Source organism: Lithobates pipiens, unplaced genomic scaffold, assembly GCF_037356315.1.
Source record: "Lithobates pipiens isolate NorthernLeopardFrog02 unplaced genomic scaffold, aLitPip1_a1.2 Scaffold_19, whole genome shotgun sequence".
Taxonomy (NCBI): Eukaryota; Metazoa; Chordata; class Amphibia; order Anura; family Ranidae; genus Lithobates; species Lithobates pipiens.
The window spans coordinates 561849984-561873386 of record NW_027507764.1 but is presented as its reverse complement, the minus strand read 5'-3'; positions in this window follow the sequence as shown (position 1 = coordinate 561873386).

Here is a 23403-nt window from a genome sequence, read left to right as displayed (position 1 = left end):
TTTATGATTTTGCACCCTTTTCACTGTTTCTCACACATGCTGTTCTGAACTTCTGCTGAAATTTTTCCTGCATCTGCTCAAGATGTTTAGGAATCTTTCTATCACAGATTAACGTGGATTAGAAACAATTTAAAGTACCGTACATACCTGCAAAGAATTACACAAACAGCAGAAGATATGACAATTCATCTTTATGGCTGAAGCAGTTTCACTTCAGTCACATGGTGTGTGGTCTTATAGACTCTGCTCGTGTATCTTCTATGCCATCTACAGGTTGATGATAGAGTAGCAGGAGAGAAATTCAATTTTCTTTGCTGGGGTGTCTGTTTTGTCTTTTATGTGACCATCTTCAGTTCCAGCCCATCCATCAGAGGAGGAGTCACATAAGTATATAGAGACTGAACATTTGCTAACATGTCTGTCATAAAGGGGAGCCTCAAATCCATGATTATTTAGGCGGGAGGATTAATGGAATTTTTGAGGTTACTCTAGTATTTGTATATATGATAATATTTTGTACATATGTAGAATGTATTTTGTGGCATAGTTAGTTAGGGGTGTTCAGGCACATCCCCATCAAGCAGTTTGTTTTGTGGGGAGTGCACTAACATATTGTACCTGGCAAAAATGCTCTTTAAAAATAATGTAAATATTTGTACAGCAGATGTGTATATTTTTCTATGTAATTTATTGTGCTAACTGGCCACATATGGGGTATGCCCCATGGCCCTCTACATATGTTATTTCCCCTTTCCCCCTTTTCCAGGTTTGTGGGATACTCTGTGCATATTTTGTACAGGTACTTTTGTAGGGATGGATGCCCAAAGCCAATGAGGACATGGCTTGTTTTGGTGGGGGGTGGAAGTAGCATCTTCCTAGGTAGGTGCTAGGTGGATGTAGAACCCTTCTAGGTAGGTGCTAGAAGAGAGTATAGTTTTTGGTCTTTCTGCTTACCAGGAAGATGGTCAGGTAAATCTTCGCCCTTGTACACATGGTTGGAGAATCCGTCGGAATGTGTCCTATCGGACCGTGTCGTCGGATAATCCGACTGTGTGTGGTATGCATCGGACTGATTCCGTCGGAATATCCGTCGGACCCAATTTTACAACATGTTGGAAATATTTCCCGACCTACTGGTACGATCGGACATACTCCGATCACGTGTAGAGAATTTTGATCAGACCAAGTGCCACGCATGCTCAGATCAAATTCCTACATCAAAGCTATTGGCTACTAGCCTGAACGTAGTCCCCTTGTAACGAAATTACGTCATCATGTTCTGAATGATCAGATTTTTCGACAACCTAGTCCGACCGTGTGTATGCAACAGTTTCGGACAAGATCCGGCGGACAAAATCCGACGGATTTGGTTGTCGAAATCTCCGACCGTGTGTACAGGGGCTTACAGTGCTCTCTGCCTGCCAGAGAGCAGGATCTATTGGTTCGGTCTGCTCATTGTACTCAGATTCAGCTCAGCTTGTTCTGACTGTCCCCCACTGGTCCATTAGGGAGGCATATTGCACAATGGGAGGGGACCTGACAAGTGAATGCACAGGCTTTTTTTTACAGCCCTGGAAATTGGCAGAGGAAAAGTATATAAAGCCAGAGTACACATGTTCAGAGTTAGTTGAGCCGGGAAACAGAGTCCTGGGGGCAGGGGGCTGCTGCCTCTCCTTCACGGAGGCGGTCGTGTGGATCTGGGTGGTCGAACCAGTGGCCTAGAGAAAGAGATGCTGAACCCAGAGGTCCTGCAGAGCTGACTGGAATGGAGACACCAGGAAGTATCTAATTCTGCCTACTGTTATCTGTGTCTTTGGGGCCTGTTGAGTGAAGACCGTCCCCTTCAGCTAGAAGAGTCAGTGGATGGGTGTCAGTAAAGGGGATGCTAGAGAGTGTCCTGAAGATAATGTGGTGAATCAAGTCTGCTGCTAGAGAGAGCAAGAAGACTTAATTTCTCCATACATGTATGGTTAAAGCAGTGTGACTGCTTCCACAAATAATGAGGTCAAGTGAGAGTTGTCCATATTCATTGTGAATAGCTCCAGTTGGAATATCCCACTAATCCCTTCTCCCATCCAAGTTCCAAAATAAAATGCAAAAAAACACAAATACCCTGGAATGGTCATTGTGTAAAGAGTAGTGTTGTACCGAGTATTTGTACAAGTATCGGTACTCATGCAAATGTACCGATACCTGAAACTGATTCTTTCAGGCTCAATTCTTTGAGCTGTCAGTGGGTCTCTCCAGTGTTAAAGAAGTCCGGTAATTGGAGCTGTCCCCAAAAAAAAGCAGCCGGCAATGTTTATTAACAACATTGCTCAGCCCTGAAACACTAAAATAAAAAGAAACATTGTTTCTTTTTGGATATTTCTATTTCTTCATCTACAGATCAATGGGATGAACAAATGTTCCTCTGTTTAACCCCTTAATAACCCCTAATTTACTCTAATCAGTCTTAATTAACTCCCTATTCTCCTCCATTTAATTATTACTTTCCTGCTTTTTTTTCTTTTGTTCACGTCTATTTTATAAATGATAAACCATTAAAACTTTTTTTTGTTTGCTTTGTTAGTAAATATTTTTACACATATATATTTACATATATATTTATACACTTCAGATTGAAAAAGCACTAAATTTAAAACAAATCTATTTATTTCATTTGTAAATAACTTTTCAATGCTTTGTACCATTGCTGACAGCTGAAGTTAAAAGAAAACAGTTGCAGTAGGTATCGGTAATTGGTATCGGCGACTACTAAAAAAGAAAGTATTGGTACTTGTACTATTTGTAAAAAAAATGGTGTCGGTGCATCCCTAGTAAAGAACAAGCGGGCGAAGGGTGGGCCAAGTAGGAACCCCTAGCAACCAATTGGGAACCTTCAGCACCCAAGTGGGAATCCTCAGCAACCAAGTGGAAACTATTAGCAACCAGCTGCAAGGAAACAGAAAGAGGCCTAAGGCCGCGTACACACGGGCGGATTGTCTGCCCAACTTAGTCCGCTGAACCGTGTTTCAGCGGACAATCCGCTCGTGTGTGGGCTTCAGCGGACTTTTTCAGCGGACAGTCTGACGGACTTTGTCTTTCGGAATTTCCGTAATTTTCCGACTAAGTATGGCGCATGCTCAGAAAGGATTTACACGGCCGAAGGTTGCATTGCAGTGTATTGGACGTCATTTTCCTAGTCCCGTCGTACGTGCTGTACACGTCATCGCGCAAGTTTTCAGCGGACTGTCTGTTCATCGTGTGTGGTCAAGTCCGGTCATTCAAAATTTGGACGGACTGTCTGTCGGATTGTCTGACGAACTTAGTTGGGCAGACAATCCGCCCGTGTGTACGCGGCCTTAGAAGTCAACACTCAGCAAGCCCTACGGGTACAGTGCTACATACTAATATTGCGTGACATAATAAATTGCCTTCACCAATTTATTCTACAGCTTATTTATTTTATTATTTACATGTACTTATAGAGCACCATCAATTTACACAGTGCTTTACATATATAGTACATTCACATCAGTCCTTTCCCTCAAGGAGCTTACAATATAAGGTCTCAAACTCACATTCATACATATACACATACTAGGGCCAATTTAGACAGGATCCAATTAACCTACCAGCATGTCTTTGGCATGTGAGAGGAAACCCACGTAGGCACAGGCTTATAGAAAAAATACACTCACTGGCCACTTTATTAGGAAAACCTGTTCAATTGCTTGGTAACACAGATTGCTAATCAGCCAATCACATGGCAGCTACTCAGTGCATTTAGGCATCTAGAGGTTGTGAAGACAACTTGCTGAAGTTCAAACCGAGCATCAGAATGGGGATGAAAGGGAATTTACGTGACTTTGAACGTGACATGGTTGTCAGTGCCAGATGGGCTGGTCTGAGTATTTCAAAAACTGCTGATCTACAGAGAATGGTCTGAAAAATAGAAAATATCCAGTGAGCGGCAGTTGTTTGGACAAAAAGGCCTTGCTGATGTCAGAGGTCAGAGGAGAATGGGCAGAATGGTTTGAGATGATAGAAAGGCAACAGTAACTCACATAGTTACATAGTTACAGAGTAGGTGAGGTTGAAAAAAGACACAAGTCCATCAAGTCAAACCTATGTGTGTGATTATATGTCAGTATTACATTGTATATTCCTGTATGTTGTGGTCGTCGGTGCTTATCTAATTTTTTTAAACTATCGATGCTCCCCGCTGAAACCACCACCTGTGGAAGGGAATTCCACATTCTTGCCGCTCTTACAGTAAAGAACCCTCTACTTGGTTTAAGGTTAAAACCTCTTTTCCTCTAATTTTAATGAGTGGCCACATGTCTTGTTAAACTTCCTTTTGCAAAAAAGTTTTCTCCCTATTGTGGGATCACCAGTACGGTATTTGTAAATTGAAATCATATCCCCTCTCAAGTGTCTCTTTTCCAGAGAGAATAAGTTCAGTGCTCGCAACCTTTCCTCATAACTAATATCGTCCAGACCCCTTTTTAGCTTTGTTGCCCTTCTTTATAATCAGCAAAAAGGAAGGGGAAAACAATGCGCTACTCTGATATAACAAGCAGCTAACACTCAAACAAACAAAGTTACAATAAATGTGAAATCAAAAAGTGTAGCGCCAAAGAAGTGAATATAAAAAATCTCAAAACAATTTTTAAACAAATATAAACTTCTTCTTTATAATCACTCACATTTCCAGTACACCCTTCCTGAGGACTGGTGCCCAGAACTGAACAGCATACTCCAGGTGCGGCCGGACCAGAGACTTGTAGAGCAGGAGAATTATCGTTTTATCTCTGGAGTTGATCCTCTTTATAATGCATGCCAATATTATGTTTGCTTTGTTAGCAGCAGCTTGGCATTGCATGCCATTGCTGAGCCTATCATCTACTAGAACCCCCAGGTCCTTTTCCATCCCAGATTCCCCCAGAGGTTCTCCCCCCAGTCTATAGATTGCATTCATATTTTTGCCATCCAAAGGCATTATTTTCCATTTTTCTACATTAAACCTCATTTGCCATGTAGTTGCCCACCCCATTCATTTGTTCAGATCTTCTTGCAAGGTTTCCACATCCTGCAGAGAAGTTATTGCCCTGCTTAGCTTAATATCGTCCGGAAATACGGAGATTGAACTGTTTACACCAGGCATGTCCAAAGTCCGGCCCACGGGCCAATCGCAGCCCGCGGTCCGGTTTTGAACGGCCCGCCTGGTAATCTAAACATATATATCTTTTGTGGCCCCCGACGATCTCCCAGCGCTGGGGCCACAAAAGATATATAGTCTGGCTGCATTGGAGATAGGAGGCTGTACGAGCGCTGTGCACACAGGAGTATTTCCTGTTTACACTGCAGCCTCTGTAATAGGAAATCCCATCTCCGCCATTGGACGACTGTTCTGTCCATCAAAGGAGGCGGGACTTTCTCTTAAAGAGGCGGCTGTGAAAACAGGAGATTCTCCTGTTCTTTGGCGCTCGTCCAGCCCCCTCCATGTCCCCTCCAAGGCTGCACTGATGGCAATGGTAAGTACATTCCTGGCTAATAGTGAGTGAAATCCTGGCAATGGTGGGTGCATTTCTGGCAATAGTATGTGAAATCCCGGCAATGGTGGCTGCATTCCTGGCAATAGTGAGTGAAATCCTGGCAATGGTGGCTGCATTCCTGGCAATAGTATGTGAAATCCTGGCAATGGTGGGTGCATTCCTGGCAATAGTAAGTGAAATCCTGGCAATGGTGGCTGCATTTCTGGCAATAGTATGTGAAATCCTGGCAATGGTGGCTGCATTCCTGGCAATAGTGAGTGAAATCCTGGCAATGGTGGCTGCATTCCTGGCAATAGTATGTGAAATCCTGGCAATGGTGGGTGCATTCCTGGCAATAGTAAGTGAAATCCTGGCAATGGTGGCTGCATTCCTGGCTAATAGTGAGTGAAATCCTGGCAATGGTGGCTGCATTCCTGGCAATAGTGAGTGAAATCCTGGCAATGGTGGCTGCATTCCTGGCTAATAGTGAGTGAAATCCTGGCAATGGTGGCTGCATTCCTGGTAATAGTATGTGAAATCCTGGCAATGGTGGCTGCATTCCTGGCTAATAGTGAGTGAAATCCTGGCAATGGTGGCTGCATTCCTGGCAATAGTGAGTGAAATCCTGGCTAATGGTGGCTGCATTCCTGGCAATAGTGAGTGAAATCCTGGCAATTGTGGCTGCATTCCTGGCAATAGTGAGTGAAATCCTGGCTAATGGTGGCTGCATTCCTGGCTAATGGTGGCTGAATTCCTGGCTAATAGTAAGTGAAATCCTGGCAATGGTGGCTGCATTCCTGGCTAATGGTGGCTGAAATCCTGGCTAATGGTGGCTGAAATCCTGGCTAATGGTGGCTGCATTCCTGGCTAATGGTGGCTGAAATCCTGGCTAATGGTGGCTGCATTCCTGGCTAATGGTGGGTGCATTCCTGGCAATGGTGGGTGCATTCCTGGCAATGGTGGGAGCGCAGATGGGCACTGACCCTTATTTTGCTTCAGAGTTTTTTATTTAAAATTTAAAGTTTTTTTTTCCTGAAACTTCCCTCTTATTCGCCAATAAATACGGTATATCCAAATAACACGCCCAAGCTCATCTCTTCAACACACACAGCCACAAAGGCAAGAGAATTCTTGTTGGGCCGTGTATTAGTGTTCGAACGAACACACTTAGACCGATTTTTAATGGTTCAAAGAATGTCAGGCAAAATGGTCGGCCCTCGTGCATGTTCACTTCATCAAATCTGGCCCTCTTTGAAAAAAGTTTGGACACCCCTGGTTTACACCATCCTCCAGGTCAGTTGTGAACAACTTAAATAGGATTGGTCCCAGCGCAGAACCCTGGGGGACCCCACTACCCACCCCTGACCATTCCGAGTACTCCCCATTTATCATGAACCTCTGAACTCGCCCTTGTAGCCAGTTTTCAATCCATGTACTAACCCTATGGTCCATGCCAATGGACCTTACTTTGTACAGTAAACGTTTATGGGGAACTGTGTCAAATGCTTTTGCATAATCCAGATACACCACGTCTACGGGCCTTCCTTTATCTAGATGGCAACTCACCTCCTCATAGAAGGTTAATAGATTGGTTTGGCAAGAACCATTCTTCATGAATCCATGCTGATTACTGCTAATGATACTGTTCTCATTACTAAAATCTTGTATATAGTCCCTTATCATCCCCTCCAAGAGTTTACATACTATTGATGTTAGGCTAACTGGTCTGTAATTCCCAGGGATGTATTTTGGGCCCTTTTTAAATATTGGTGCTATATTTGGCTTTTCTCCAATCCGCTTGTACCATTCCAGTCAGTAGACTGTCAGTAAAAATTAGGAACAATGGTCTGGCAATCACTTGACTGAGTTCCCTAAAGTACCCTCGGGTGCAAGCCATCTGGTCCCAGTGATTTATTAATGTTAAGTTTCCCAAGTCTAATGCTAATTCTGTCCACTATTAGCCATGTGGGTGCTTCCTGTGATGTGCCACGGGGATAAGTTCCCAGCTCTCCTTTAGTATGGAGGATCTTCTCATTGCTGACAGTTGCTTCCCCAGATTCAGAATCTGGGCTTCCAGGGAAACAATGTGCTTACATTTTGCACAGCAGTATTTGCCCTCGATCAGATGATCAAGGAATGCATACATGTCGCAAGATGTACACCGAGACACACAACCACTCCTTACAACCAAGGTATGCAGAATACCATCTCTGAATGCACAACACATCGAACATTGAAGCAGATGGGCTGCAGCAGCAGAAGACCACACCGGGTGCCTCCCTTGTCAGCTAAGAACAGGAAACTGAGGCTACAATTCACACAGGCTCACCAAAATTGGACAATAGAAGATTTCAGCTGTGAAATTCTGATGGTAGGGTCAGCATTTGGTGTAAACAACATGAAAGCATGAATCAAATCCTGTGTTGTATCACTGGCTGGTGGTGGTGGTGTAATGGTGTGGGGGATATCTTCTTGGCACACTTTGGGCCCCTTAGTACCAATTGAGCATAGTTTAAACACCATGGCCTACCTGAGTATTGTTGCTGACCATGTCCATCCCTTTATGAATACAGCAGGGGTCAGGAACCTATGGCTCGCGAGCCAGATGTGGCTCTTTTGATGGCTGCATCTGGCTCTCACCTCTCAATCCGCAGATCTGCTAGTGGTAAGCAAGCAGAGTCAGACATAGGGAGAAGAGCATATTACAGTGGGGGAGATGTGCATGCATATTACAGTGGGGGAGATGACATGGATATTACAGTCGGGGAGATATGGATATTACAGTGGGGGGAGACATGGATATTACAGTGGGGGAGATGTGGATATTACAGGGGGGGAGACATGGATATTACAGTGGGGGAGATGACATGGATATTACAGCAGGGGAGACGTGGATATTACAGGGGAGGAGACGACGTGGATATTACAGGGGGGGAGACGACGTGGATATTACAGTGGGGGAGATGTGGATATTACAGTGGGGGGAGATGTGGCTATTACAATGGGGGAGATAATGTGGATATTACAGTGGAGGGACATGTGGATATTACAGTGGGGGAGATGACGTGGATATTACAGTGGGGGGGGGGATGACGTGGATATTACAGTGGGGGGAGATGACGTGGATATTACAGTGGGGGAGATGACGTGGATATTACAGTGGGGAGAGATGACGTGGATATTACAGTGGGGGGAGATGACGTGGATATTACAGTGGGGGAGATGACGTGGATATCACAGTGGGGGGAGATGACGTGGATATTACAGTGGGGGGAGATGACGTGGATATTACAGTGGGGGGAGATGTGGATATTACAGTGGGGGAGATGACGTGGATATTACAGTGGGGGGAGATGACGTGGATATTACAGTGGGGGGAGATGACGTGGATATTACAGTGGGGGAGATGACATGGATATTACAGTGGGGGGAGATGACGTGGATATTACAGTGGGGGGAGATGACGTGGATATTACATTGGGGGGAGATGTGGATATTACAGTGGGGGAGATGATGTGGATATTACAGTGGGGGGAGATGACGTGGATATTACAGTGGGGGAGATGTGGATATTACAGTGGGGGAGATGACATGGATATTACAGTGGGGGGAGATGACGTGGATATTACAGTGGGGGGAGATGTGGATATTACAGTGGGGGAGATGACATGGATATTACAGTGGGGGGAGATGACGTGGATATTACAGTGGGGGGAGATGACGTGGATATTACAGTGGGGGGAGATGTGGATATTACAGTGGGGGAGATGACGTGGATATTACAGTGGGGGGAGATGACCTGGATATTACAGTGGGGGGAGATGACGTGGATACTACAGTGGGGGGAGATGTGGACATTACAGTGAGGAAGATGTGGATATTACAGCGGGGGAGACGTGGATATTACAGTGGGGGAGACGACGTGGATATTACAGTGGGGAGAGGACGTGGATCTTACAGTGGGGGAGACAACGTGGATATTACAGGGGGGGAGACGACGTGGATATTACAGGGGGGGAGACGATGTGGATATTACAGTGGGGGAGACGTGGATATTACAGTAGGGGGAGATGTGGATATTACAGTGGGGGAGATGACTTGGATATTACAGTGGGGGGGAGATGACGTGGATATTACAGTGGGGGGAGAGGTGGATATTACAGTGGGGGAGATGACGTGGATATTACAGTGGGGGGAGATGACGTGGATATTACAGTGGGGGGGATGTGGATATTACAGTGGGGGAGATGACGTGGATATTACAGTGGGGGGAGATGACGTGGATACTACAGTGGGGGGGAGATGTGGACATTACAGTGAGGGAGATGTGGATATTACAGTGGGGGAGATGACAACATTACAGTTATAATTGATCGAAATTAGTCGATGAATTGATTAAAAAAAGAACATTAAGACCAACCTACGATCACGTTTAAGGGATGAAAGTCTCAACGCTTAACCTCACCTCGTATCAACCAGACTACAAAGCCATCAGCAAAACCATGCAGCACCAGAAGTCGCATTAACAGTAAGAAGTATTTTATTCATCATTGGTTAGCAACAGCATAACAACATTATTAAAAAGAATTCAGAAAAAGAGAATTCCCTATGGGTGGACTTTAAAGGCACGTACCACTTATACGATGAAGTACAAAACTAAATTTTTATTAATACAAAATCTATATATACAAAATTACAAAAAAGAAACACAATGTGTTTCTTTTTTGTAATTTTGTATATATAGATTTTGTATTAATAAAAATTTAGTTTTTCTACTTCATCGTATAAGTGGTAGGTTCCTTTAAAGTCCACCCATAGGGAATTCTCTTTTTCTGCAATTGTTATAGGATGTGGCACAACCAATTTGCACAGATATGCCTTTCTGTACCCCTGTTTTTCTTAAAAAGAATTCAGAGGTCATGTCTTGTTCGGCAACTTTGCCGTATTTCTTTGTTCTGTGATTTATCTCTTAATAAAGAACACCTGATTGTTTAATTCAGAGACTTATTGTACTTTGAAAGCGTTGGTCTTACATAAAATGTACACATTTACTTGTTTTAAACATATTGTATGGCTCTCACGAAATTAAATTTTAACCGGTTCCCGACCAGCGCACGCCGATGTACGTCGGCAGAATGTCATGGGCAGGCAAATGGGCGTACCTGTACGTCCCTTTAAATTTGCCGCCCTGACATCGCGAGCGCATCGGTCGGGACCCACGTACCGGTTGGGCATACCCGCGATCGTCTCACGGGGCGGCTGAATGGAGAAATGCCGTTGTAAACAGCATTTCCCCATTCTGCCTAGCAACTAGTGACGCTGATCTCTGCTCCATGTGATTGGAGCAGAGATCAGTGTTCACTAAATGAAAGCCCAGCCCCCCCACAGTTAGTAACACACCCCTAGGAACACTTAACCCCTACACTGCCACCCACTGGTTAACCCCTTCACTGCCAGTGTCATTTACACAGAAATCACTGCATTTATATAGCAGTGATTGCTGTATAAATGACAATGGTCCCAAAAATGTGTAAAAAATGCCCGATGTGTCCGCCATAATGTCGCAGTCACAATAAAAAGCGCTGATCGCCGCCATTACTAGTAAAAAAAAAATATTAATAAAAATGCTATAACTATCCCTTTTTTGTAAACGCTATAACTTTTGCGCAAACCAATCAATAATCGCTTATTGCGATTCTTTTTACCAAAAATATGTAGAAGAATACGTATCGGCCTAAACTGAGGGAAAAAATTTTTTTTTATATATTTTTGGGGATATTTATTATAACAAAAAGTAAAAAATAATGTGTTTTTTTCAAAATTGTCGCTCTATTTTTGTTTATAGCGCAAAAAATAAAAACCGCAGGGGTGATCAAATACCACCAAAAGAAAGCTCTATTTGTGGGAAAAAAAGGACATCAATTTTATTTGGGAGCCACATCGCACGACCGCGCAATTGTCAGTTAAAGCGACGCAGTGCCGAATCGCAAAAGTGGTCTGGTCTTTGACCAGCAAAATGGTCCGGTCTGTAAGTGGCTAAAATATGTGGCGTTCATGGCTCTATCTCAGCCAAAAAGGATCCCTACCCCTGGACTACAGTGTCCCCATCTTCTGATGGCTCCTTCCAGCAGGACAATGCACCATGTCACAAAGCTCCAATCATCTCACCACTGGTTTCTTGAACGTGACAATGAGGTCCACAGTCACCAGATCTCAAATCAATAGAGGAACCAAAGAAAAATACTCAGGTGCAAAATGGATATCAGGTGCAAACCTCGGCTCACCACCGTCCAACACAAATTGAAACAAAGAAATGGTCGACCTCTGAGATTTCCAAGACTTGCTTGATGTGCCCTTAGCCCTTGTACAAACGGTCGTAGATTCCGACGGAATGTGTCCTATCGGACCGTTTTGTCGGATAATCCGACTGTGTGTGGTATGCATCGGACTGTTTCCGTCGGAATATCCGTCGGACCCAATTTTCCAACTTGTTGGAAATATTTTCCGACAAACTAGTCCGATCGGACATACTCCGATCATGAGTAGAGAATTCCGATCGGACAAAGTGCCACGCATGCTCAGGTCAAATTCCTACATCAAAGCTATTGGCTACTAGCCTGAACATAGTCCCATCGTTACGAAATAACGTCATCACGTTCTGAACGATCGGATTTTCCGACAACTTTGTCCGACCGTGTGTATACAACAGTTTTAGACAAAATCCGTCGGACAAAATCCGACAGACAAAATCCGACGGATTTGGTTGTCGGAATCTCCGACCGTGTGTACAAGGGCTTACTGTCACAAGTGTACCAGCAAAGTGTACCTAGTAAAGGGGACAGTGAGTGTAGATTTGGGGGTTTTAACTAAACTTCAGGCCTAAAGTGTGCATTTTAACATCTGTGAAAAAAAAAAAAACAGAAATGGCTTTGGCAGCAAAAGGGTCTCTAATAACTGTCTATAAAATTCCCTTTAAATTAGATATCCCTTTTATTGAGAGTCATGGTTATATTATGATTTTGCTGCACTATAAACCTTCATCATATCTGGACAGCAGAGGTATGGTTTAATGAGATTTGCACCTTTGTCATCTAAGAAGTGACATCTAATTTGCAAAACTGCTTTATTGTCTACACTTAAACAACATTCATAATGACAATTATGTGACAATGACTCCGCTGCACTAAAACACGCTTATTATCACCCTGTAAATTATCATGGGAGAATGCTCTTAAGTAGGAGTTGGCGTATTCATGCTGACATTTTAATCTCTGGGGTAAAATGATTCATTTAACATAATTTGGTGGGAAGAATTATTAAAAGCGGGTATTTTTTTTAAGGTCAGCAAGTCTTTTTTTCTTGGGAAAAACAGGCACACTGCACAAGAAAAGTAGGAACTGATTCAGCATTTTAGTGAACTTCTGCAGATAAAAGCAAACAATAGTGCTTCCAATTTAAACAACTAATGTTACATTTCTGGGTCAACCACTTCAGCCGCGGAAGATTTTACCCCCTTCCTGACCAGAGCACTTTTTGCGATGCGGCACTGCGTCGATTTAACTGACAATTGCGCGGTCGTGCGACGTTGCACCCAAACAAAATTGACGTCCTTTTTTGCTCACAAATAGAGCTTTCTTTAGGTGTTATTTGATCATCTCTGCGGTTTTTATTTTGGCGCTATAAACAAAAAAAGAGCGACAATTTTTTAAAAAAAGCTATATTTTTTACTTTTTGCTATAATAAATATCCCCCAAAAATATAGAAAAAAAAATATTTTCTTCCTCAGTTTAGGCCAATATGTATTCTTCTAAATATTTTTGTGAAAAAAAATCTCAATAAGCGTTTCCGCAAAAGTTATAGCGTTTACAAAATAGGGGATATTTTTATGGCATTTATAGTATTAATTTTTTTTATTAGTAATGTCGGCGAGCTGCGATTTTTAATTGGGATTGCAACATTATGCCGGACACATCGGACACTTTTTTTTTTGCAAATTTGTGTTTATTAACAGTTTTCAACACATGTAATACAAAACATACAAAACATATGCCCCACATCCCCCCCCCCCCCCCCAGAAACCTCTCCCGTGCAGCCCTCCAATAACACCAAATCACATATCATGTACACCAGCTGTACCCCTCAGAAAGCTTACTACCCATCAGTAATGGTGTTCCTGACCCCCGGAGAAAAGTAAGGAGCCAATAAGACTTAGAGCAGCACCCTGCCCCCTAAACCAGCCAGTTGGTTGGGGGTCACCCCCCCCCCCCCACCTAGGGAATTAATTCAAAGTGTCCTTGTTATCCAACCAGCCCTGCCATACTTTCTCAAATTTATTGGGGCATCCCCTACTTAGATATGTAGCCTTATAGAATGGTAGTGCTTTATTTATCAAGCTTTTCCAATATGATACACATCGGACACTTTTGACACTATTTTGGGACCATTGTCAGTTATACAGCGATCAGTGCCATAAAAATGCACTCATTACTGTATAATGACACTGGCAGGGAAGGGGTTAAACACTAGGGGGCGATCAAGGAGTTAAGTGTGTCCTAGGGAGTGATTCTAACTGTGGGGGGGTGGGCTATCACTAACATCACAGTGATCACTGCTCCCGATGACAGGGAGCTGTAGATCTCTGTCAAGTCGCAAGGCAGAACGGGGAAGTGCGTTCTCCCCGTTCTGCCGTTCCGTGACACGATTGCGGGACACCAGCGGACATCGAGTCCGCGGGTCCCACGGACACGGTCACGGAGCATGTGGCAGGCGCGTGCCCACAATGCCGGGTCTTAAAGGGGACGTACCTGTTTTGGTACAGGTACATTTGCGCAGCCATGCCATTGTGCAGATATATATCGTCGTCAGCAAGTGGTTAAAGGAGAAGTCCAGCCTGGGCTCCTTTGGCTGGGCTTCTCCTAAGGGTCACAGGAGTGCAATTCGTTTTTCACTCCTGTGACACGTTTTCAGTGGAGAACGGTCTGAAGTCTGGTCTCTGCTAACGTCACCAAGATCAGTCCAGGCACTTATCATCACGACTCTGGGAGTCTGGATCCGCCAACTTCCTGGACTGATGGCAGTCTCAGCAAGCCGCTGAGCCAGCCACTCCCTGCCCCTCCACATCTCAACGCTCCTCAGTGGAGGAGCAGAGAGGAGAGATGCTGATTGACAGTCAGCAACTCTCTGGTTGGGGAGGTAAGTTCTTAGTGAAGAGATGGTGGGGGGACAGATTCAGCATTGGTCTGATGTTGCATCCACCTAGGTAAGTATGAATAGGTTTTGTCCGCTAGTACCTTGTTAACCAAGTAACATTCTTGTTTGTGCCTTTCTGAAACCAGTTTCACTTTGTTACCAGGTTCAGTCTTTCGGATATTCCGATGGACAATGTCTGATAGGACCGTGTTGTCGGATAATCCGACCGTGTGTGGTCTCCATCGGACTGTTTCCGTCGGAGTATCCGACGGACCAAGTTTTCCAACTTGTCTATAAAATTTTCCGACAACATGCTCCGATCGGACATACTCCGAACATGTGTAGCCTACTCCGATGAACAAGGTGCCACGCATGCTCACAATCAAATTCGGACACGGAAGCGCTCGCTCAGGTAAAACTACCGCTCGTAATCCATATAGCACATTTGTCACACTGCAATGTTAAAAATTCTTTCATGCAGCGCATTCTCTTGTTCTTTACAATGCTGCAAGAATGAACTTGTTTTGATGCTCATATTCACACACAATTCTCCCAAACGTATTTCTTTATTCTTTTTACTCATTTCAGCAATACAATATTTTAAATCTTCACACATCTACACAATCTTTTTTGGTTGTTTTTTTTTTTTTTTTTATTTTGTGGTTGGTTTTTTTCATCAACATCTCCTTTTTTGACAGTTTGCTCATCTTTGCATTTTTTGGGTGTGTTTTATGTTTCAACTTACCACAACACCATTATTATCTTTTTAGTATTTTCTTTTTCTTTTTTAAGCTACAGGAGGTTGTTTGGTGTTGGTGCCCCTTGTTATTCAATTCACTTTGTATTTTTGAAATGTACCTGTCTGCTCACAAATAAACTGTCCTTTTTGAAGTAAAACACATATGCAACTATTTCTTCAAACAAAAAAAACCTTTATTTAGGTGTCAAACAAATAAAGAGGGAGGCAGCGCTGGAGAAACTTGTCAATTTGGCGAAGCCTTTGGCCCCCAGGGCAGACATGAACTAATTCGAAAATGCTAAATTGGTGGCCTGAGGAGTACATATCTCAGGGAGAGAAGTCTGGTCCAGAAGTCCTAGAGATCAGGAAGAGCAGATGCCATCTATGTCCCCAGCATGTGGTTCTGCAAGAGGCTGCATCTTCTGTCAGACCAGACTGAACCCAGGCCATCACTCTCTCGTCTTCCTTGGGCACTTCCCTCCAGGCTTCCTTCCAGGCTGTGGCTGGGCTCCTGTAGTTGTGGCAGGAGGAGGAGAAGGAGGGCGATGGTCGACCTCCTGGCTGCCACTTGCCACAGCCTCCCCCCGGCTGAGGTCTTCCTGCGTATGAAAATGGGACATAGCTTTAGTTTTTTGCTCATCAATCACACAATTTTGTGCTCATGACTGTTGCAAATTGAATGTTACCAAATAGAACAGACTATCATTCTGAGCCCAGCATTTTTCATTCTTGTCGCAAACATTTTTGGTCACTACTGTCTATTGAGATGTAAACCACTTTGTTAAATCACAACTTACTGATCAATAATAACATCTAGTTAACATCAATAAATGTACGACAAGAAATATGTTCAACAATGCTATACCTGTCTCAAGCTGGGCCCCTCCACATGTTGCTGCCTGGAAGGCCCAGGTTGGACGTTGGAAGCCTCAGCTGGGGGTGAAGGAAGCCTTGAAGGAAGACTGGAGAGTGGTGGCATGGGTTCCCCCTGGTCTGCCATCAAATGCAGCCTCTCGTAGTACACCATCCTGGGGTAGTAAATGGCATCTGGATCTCCCGATCTCAGGGAATTCTGGTGCTTCTTTTTCTCCCTGAGATATATACACCTCAAGGCACCAACTTTGCCCTTCACATAGGTCATGTCTGCCGTGGGGACCATGATCCGCACCAAAGCAAGAAGTTTCTCCAGCGCGCCAGCTCCTCACTCTGTTCACAGATCGTACGTACGACACACGCATGTTGTGTTTTATATACAGTGTGCATTCGTGAAACTCCGCTCGCCCCTGACGTTCTTTCTTGACTATTCGCTGCCCCTTCTCTTTCGGTGCAGTGGGGAGAGCACATGGCGGAGAGAACACAGGTGCGCAAACAGAGTTCCACTAACGAGGAGGCGGGTGAGGAAAGCCCGGAGCCTGAAACGTCCCGATCCTGGAGGAGAAGATTTAAGGTCTCAAATATGTCTTTTGGAGAGATGTTGGAGATGGTGGACATATTGAAGAGGACCGACTATGATGGGAAGTATGGACCTTACCCAAAACCAAATATCAGAAAGGCCAAGATCATGACTAAAGTTGTGAAAAGTCTTCAGAAGAATTTTGGGGTACGACGATCCAAGGATCAACTGAGAAAACGCTGGTCAGACCTGAAACTGAGGGAGCATGATCAGTACAGAAGGATCAAGCGTGTTCTTCAAAAAAGTAAGTAGTTGTCATGTGTTCATATTATTATTATTGCTTGCATACTGCTCCATGTGCTTTGATTTCACGCTGTACAGTTTAAAATGGCCACTTTCAAGTTCATGGGTTCAATCGTTCGTAAGAAACATAATTCGTTAGCCCACTCCCAAAAAGATGTTTTCCCAAATTACACTTCACTACATTTCTTAACACTGCAGGTAAGTATTCCAGCTTAACAAAGTGTCCAAAATAATGTTCTCACCTTTGAACGCGGCCAAAAAACACAATTGTACGACACTTCCAAGCAATGTTTCATATTCCTATTTCTGCCCTCTGTGTGCTAAGTATTCCTTTTTTACATTCTCATAGGGGAGAGAAGACTCGGGAAGTCTGAGGACACCAGGGACCCCACACCTCCCAAAGAAGGCGAAATTCCATCACCAGAAGCAGCGGAGCAGGAGGAGGAAGGAGAGATCGTTGAAGTTGGACAAATTGTCACCACAACAGGTGAGTGTTGGAGACCACAGCTTACGGTAAACTCATCAATGTATGTCGTCATATTTATAATACATGGTGTTTTTTTTGCTTTTTTTTAGGTGATGTGGAAGAAGAATCACATTTTACCAGTGAAAGTGCCCAGATCCTGATTGGGGAGATAATGGGGTGCAATCAGGATTTAGAAAATATACAGAAAAACATCAATGATGTTCAAAATAAAATGAAGAACATCATTGATGTTTTGGGGAGAGTCTGAAACACCCCAAACTAGCTAGGGTTTTATTTTTGTGTTTTGAAAAAACACATTTTGTATTTTACAAAAAGCCAAAATTGGAAGATGCACACAGTGTGTCAACATGTGCTATCTCCCATCATGGGGGATCAATGTATATGTTTTGTGGAAAGTGGCTGAGATGAAGGGGTTGCAGCCCCAAAACATGTACATTGATCCCCCATGATGGGAGATACCACATGTTGACACACTGTGTGCATCTTCCAAATTTGTTTTTTCCAGGGGTGACACCCCATGTGATGAAGGTAATATCAGCCCAGTTTGTACATACTCATGTCTGATATTGTCTTCAGTTGAACTTTGTAAGTTCCTGTGTTCTGTATGTTACGCTTTGATACATGCCGGTTTACACAATAACGCCAAGTTACAAAAAAGTTAACGAAAATAATGTTTTTGATACACCCAATATGTTGGTTTGTTGTAAAACCCTTTTCTAAACGCACATGTGAATGTGCTTTGATTAGAAAGTTAAATTATCAAAAACGTGTGGCTTCCTTTTTCAATGCGCAAAAGCACAGTATTTGGAGTAAAATTTTTGTTTTCGGTGACAATGGGTGTTATTTACTAAAGGCAACTCCACTTTGCACTCAAAGTGCAGTTTCAGGTGCACTTTTGCAGTGCACTTGTAGTGCATAGTGGATGTGCCTTTAGTAAATAACACCCACAGTGATGTGTAAATTTCCCCAATCACGCCATTTTCCTGACCCCACATATTTCTGCCATGGTGCTGAAAATGAGCAAGATTTTTGTCAGTAATGCACTACATACATTAGTAACAAAAACAAGGTGTGTGTGTAGCAGACCCACAACATAATAAGATTATCTGAAGAAGAGACTGTCCCCTCATCTCGCTCAGAACTTGGGTTTGCACAGTTGTAGAAAAGGGCCCAACAAAAACCAAAAAAAAACCTAGGAGACACCTAAAACCAAGCCAAGCAGTAAATGAAAACAAAGATTATTGTAGTTTCAAAGAAAAATTTATTACAAAAATGCCTCTCAGACATTGTCTGGTAGATCAATGGCCCCCCTACCCACAAAGTAATCCATGTATTGGGTTCTGACCTCGCGGGGCGCTTTGGGGGGGCAAGCCAGGACGAGCAGCTTCAAGGGCCGTGAGATTATCATTTTCAGGCAAGTCTGCATCTGGGCCAACTGAGACCACATAGTTAGCTGAATGTCTTTTCAAGAAATTGTGCAGAACACAGCAGGCAAGCACTATGTGATTGAGTTTATATTCCGCCATGTGGATTGGCGTTAAAAAAGGCGGAACCGGCTGGCCAGTATTCCAAAAGTGTTCTCCACGAATCTTCTGGCTCTGGCCAGCCGGAAATTAAATATCCTCTGATCTGGGATGAGGGTCCTCATCGGGAAAGGCCGCATCAGATGGTTTGCCAGGGCAAACGCCTCATCCTCGACGAATACAAACGGGAGTCCTTCCTGATTCTCCTTTGGGGATGGCAAGCCCAGACTGGCACTCTGGAGACGCCAGTAGAATTCCGTCCATGAGAACACTCCACCATCCGACATCCGGCCATTTTGCCCCACGTCCACATACAAGAAGTCATAGGTCGCTGACACCACCGCCAACATCACAATACTATTAAACCCCTTGTAATTATAATAGTGGGACCCCGAGTTGGGGGGTGGGACATGTTTCCCATCAATTGCACCTCCACAATTGGGAAAGTCCCAACGGCTGGCAAAGTGGGAGGCCACAGTCTGCCATTCCTGTGGCGTTGAAGGAAACTGTGGAGTGAGACAAGACAAAAAATTAGTAATCTGGCACATCAACATTGCAAGCAGATTAGACACCAACATTTTTGGCCAAGATCAGTATAACATTTTGGGAAATTAATATTTAAAGCCTAAAGTATAAGGTCCCCTTATCAGAGTCATCACTCCCCCATCCCTCCCCCACCCCCCATCTGATGGACCCTTGAAAAAAATGAGGGGGAGGATGTTTTGGACAGGTAACCCTCTCCACTTGATGAGAGCTGAATGCCTAAATAATGTGTGATACTTTGGGCAGCCCCTCCTTAGGCCGCGTACACACGAGCGGACTGTATGGCCTACTTAGTCCGTCATACAATCCGACGGACAGTCCGTCATACTTTCGAATGAACGGACTTGACCACACACAGATGCACAAACAGTCCATCGAAAGCTTGCGCGATGACGTGTACAGCACGTACGACGGGACTAGAAATGGGAAGTCCAATACACAGCAATGCACCCTTCCGCCGTGTAAATCCTTTCTGAGCATGCGCCATTCTTAGTCCGTCGAACTAGCCTACTCACAAGCGGATTGTCCACTGAAACCAAAGTATGACGGACAGAATTTCGAAAAATCCGAAATACTTAGTACGCCAGACTGCACGCTGAAAAAGTCTGCTGAAGCCCACACACGAGCGGACTGTCCGCTGAAATGTGTTTCGACGGACTAAGTAGGCCATACAGACCGCCCGTGTGTACGCGGCATTACTTACACTATTGGCAGCCCACCGGACAGGTAAGAAGTGTCATACTACCAAAACTACAAAAAATGGAAGCACACTTTGACATTCTGCTATTACCTATCAAGATAATAATAGGAGAAAACAAAAAAATATATAGCATTTGAAAGTATTGAGGCAGGCCCTTGCACTACATGCTTTGGTGAATTTGTCTATAAATGTGACCAGAAAAAAGGTAGGTAGAGTGTGTATTGGGTTTGGTAAAGTCAGCAGATAGAGGATTGCTATCAGCTGACCTAGCAGTTGGGGGGAGGGGGGTTCCTAATGAGTTTGGCCCAAACAAAAAAGAAAAATGTCACTCTGCATGAATTGAAGCACACACATAACATTTGTAGACATTTTAGGGGGTGCTTAGGGGAAAGCAATACTATGGAGCTGACAAAAGACATTGGTAAGTGACTAGACTATAGTTTTATGGGCCCAGAAGAGCATGGTGGGGAAGTTAGTGAAGGCAAATATGCATGAAGGACAAAAAAGGAACTCGAAAAGCTTCCAGCATGCATGAGGACAAAGGGGCAGAGGATATGAATTAGAGCATATTGCAATCATGGTAATTAGGGAATGAGGAAAGAAATGCAAGACATTAGCAATCATTAAATACATAGAATGTGATGTTAAAGGAGAAAACTTACCTTCATATAGTCCTTCTGTAGGACCTGAATGATGGCAGAACAGGTCTCTGGAATAATGATCCCCAGAGCCTGGGGGGAGATGCCTGTGGAGAACTTGAGGTCCTGAAGGCTTCTCCCTGTCACCAATTAGCGCAACGTGGCGATGAGCCTCTGCTCCAGAGTGATGGCTTGCCGCATGCAGGTATCCTCCCTGGTGATATAAGGGGACAGCAAAGCCAGCAGATGGTGAAAAACGGGGTCTGTCATCCGGAGATAATTCCTGAAATCATCAGGATTATTCTCCCGGATCTCCCGGAGCAAAGGCATGTGCGAGAACCGGTCAACGGATAACAGAAAGCACTGATAAACAGCAATGCCTGAAAGAATGACCTGAAAAGCAGAAGCAAGCAGGCAATAAGCAATGCAAATCAAAGCGTACTATACCAAGATGTAGTCCACAATGAGAAACAAATGCTTACTGACTACACGCACTGATAATCAGATACGCAAAGACAAGCACAAACTGAAGAGCAGTACCGAACTGAAGCACAAATCTGAAAAGCGCAAATCGTCTCTCACCAAACTTCTACTAACACGCGATAGACACGAGATCACCAGAAGGAGCCCAAAGGGTGCTGGACGTGGTGCTGAACTTCCTTTTTCTAGTCCTGTTGTACGCGGCTTATGTCACTGCGTTCTTGGCAACTGGAACTTCAGACAACTTAGTCTGACCGTGTGTATGCAACATCACTTCCGGACCTCTTCCGGACTAAATCTGTTGGAATTAATCCGACGGATTTGGTTGCCGGAATGTCCGACCGTGTGTACAGGGGCTAACACCTACCAACTATCATCCACTTGTCAAGTGGGCATGCCAATGCAGGTATTCTCATTGGACTGGGGATTGACAATAGGTAGTCGGAAAAGTCAGACCTAAAAACTAATGTCCTTTTTTCCCCACAAATAGAGCTTTCTTTTGGTGGCATTTGATCACCTCTGTGGTTTTTATTCTTTGTGCTATAAACAAAGAGTAACAATTTAGAAAAATACATTTTGTTTTTTACATTTTGCTATAATACATATCCAAAAAAAAAATGTATTCATTAGTTTCGGCTGAAATATATTCTTCTACATATTTTTGGTAAAAATAAAATCGCAATGAGCATATATTGATTGGTTTGCGCAAAAATTATAGCTTCTACAAAATAGGGGATAGATTTAGGGCATTTTATTTTTATTTTTTTTACTAGTAATGGAAGCGATCTGCGATTTTTAGTGGGACTGCGACATTGCGATGGGCAGATTTTGACACTTTTTTGGGACCACTGACATTTATACAGTAATCAGTGCTATAAATAGCCACTCATTACTGTGTAAATGTCACTGGCAGGGAAGCGCTGCAGCGCCACAACAGAGGAGCTCTTAACCCTTTCTTAGGCCGCTAGTAGGGGTTAAAATCGCCCCACTAGCGGCCGAAAAGCGCAGCTAAAACAATAGTAAAGCGCCCCTAAAACTAGCGGCACTTTACTGCCCCCGCCTCATCTGAAATGTTGTTCTTTCTCTCATGGACTCTGTTGGTAAGATCTCTCCACTGAGTTCCCATTGAGTTTCCATGCACACATGCTGGAGATTAATGCCGTGTACACACGGTCAGACTTTCCGGCAGAAAAAGTCAGACAGAATCATTTCATTGGATATTCCAATCGTGTGTGGGCTTCATCGGACTTTTTTTTTTTTTTATTCTGCCGAACCTAGAAATAGAACATGTTTTAAATCTTTCTGACTGAATCAATTCCTATTGGGAAACCGTTAGTCTGTATGCTGTTTCGATGGACCAAAAACGACGCAAGGGCAGCTATTGGCTAATGGCTATTGAACTTCCTTTTTCTAGTCCCGTCGTACGTGTTGTACGTCACCGTGTTCTAAACGATAAGACTTTGGGGTGATTGTGTGTAGGCAAGTCTGTTTCAGCTGAACTCCGTCGGAAAAATCGGAGTTTATTCTGACGGAAAAACCGGTTGTGGATATGCAGCAATATGAGAAGGGGCTAACTTAGACCGTCAGGTTCCCCCTTAAAAATAAAATATAACTTTTTGGGGGACAGACCCTTTAAAGGAATCCCAACCCCAAACCATGATCTAACTAATACATATACAGAAAATATATTAAATTACAGGACGTGGCACTGAATATTTTAGCAGTATCCACAGTACCACTCTGTGGTGATACGTTAATAATTGTATGATCTAACTAGTATCGAAAATACTAGTTAGAAAATTAAGAAAATTAAACCATCTTGCTAAAAATTTTGACAACGTGATAACCCAGTTGAGTGCTGTGCATGATACTTTTTTTTTATTTGCACT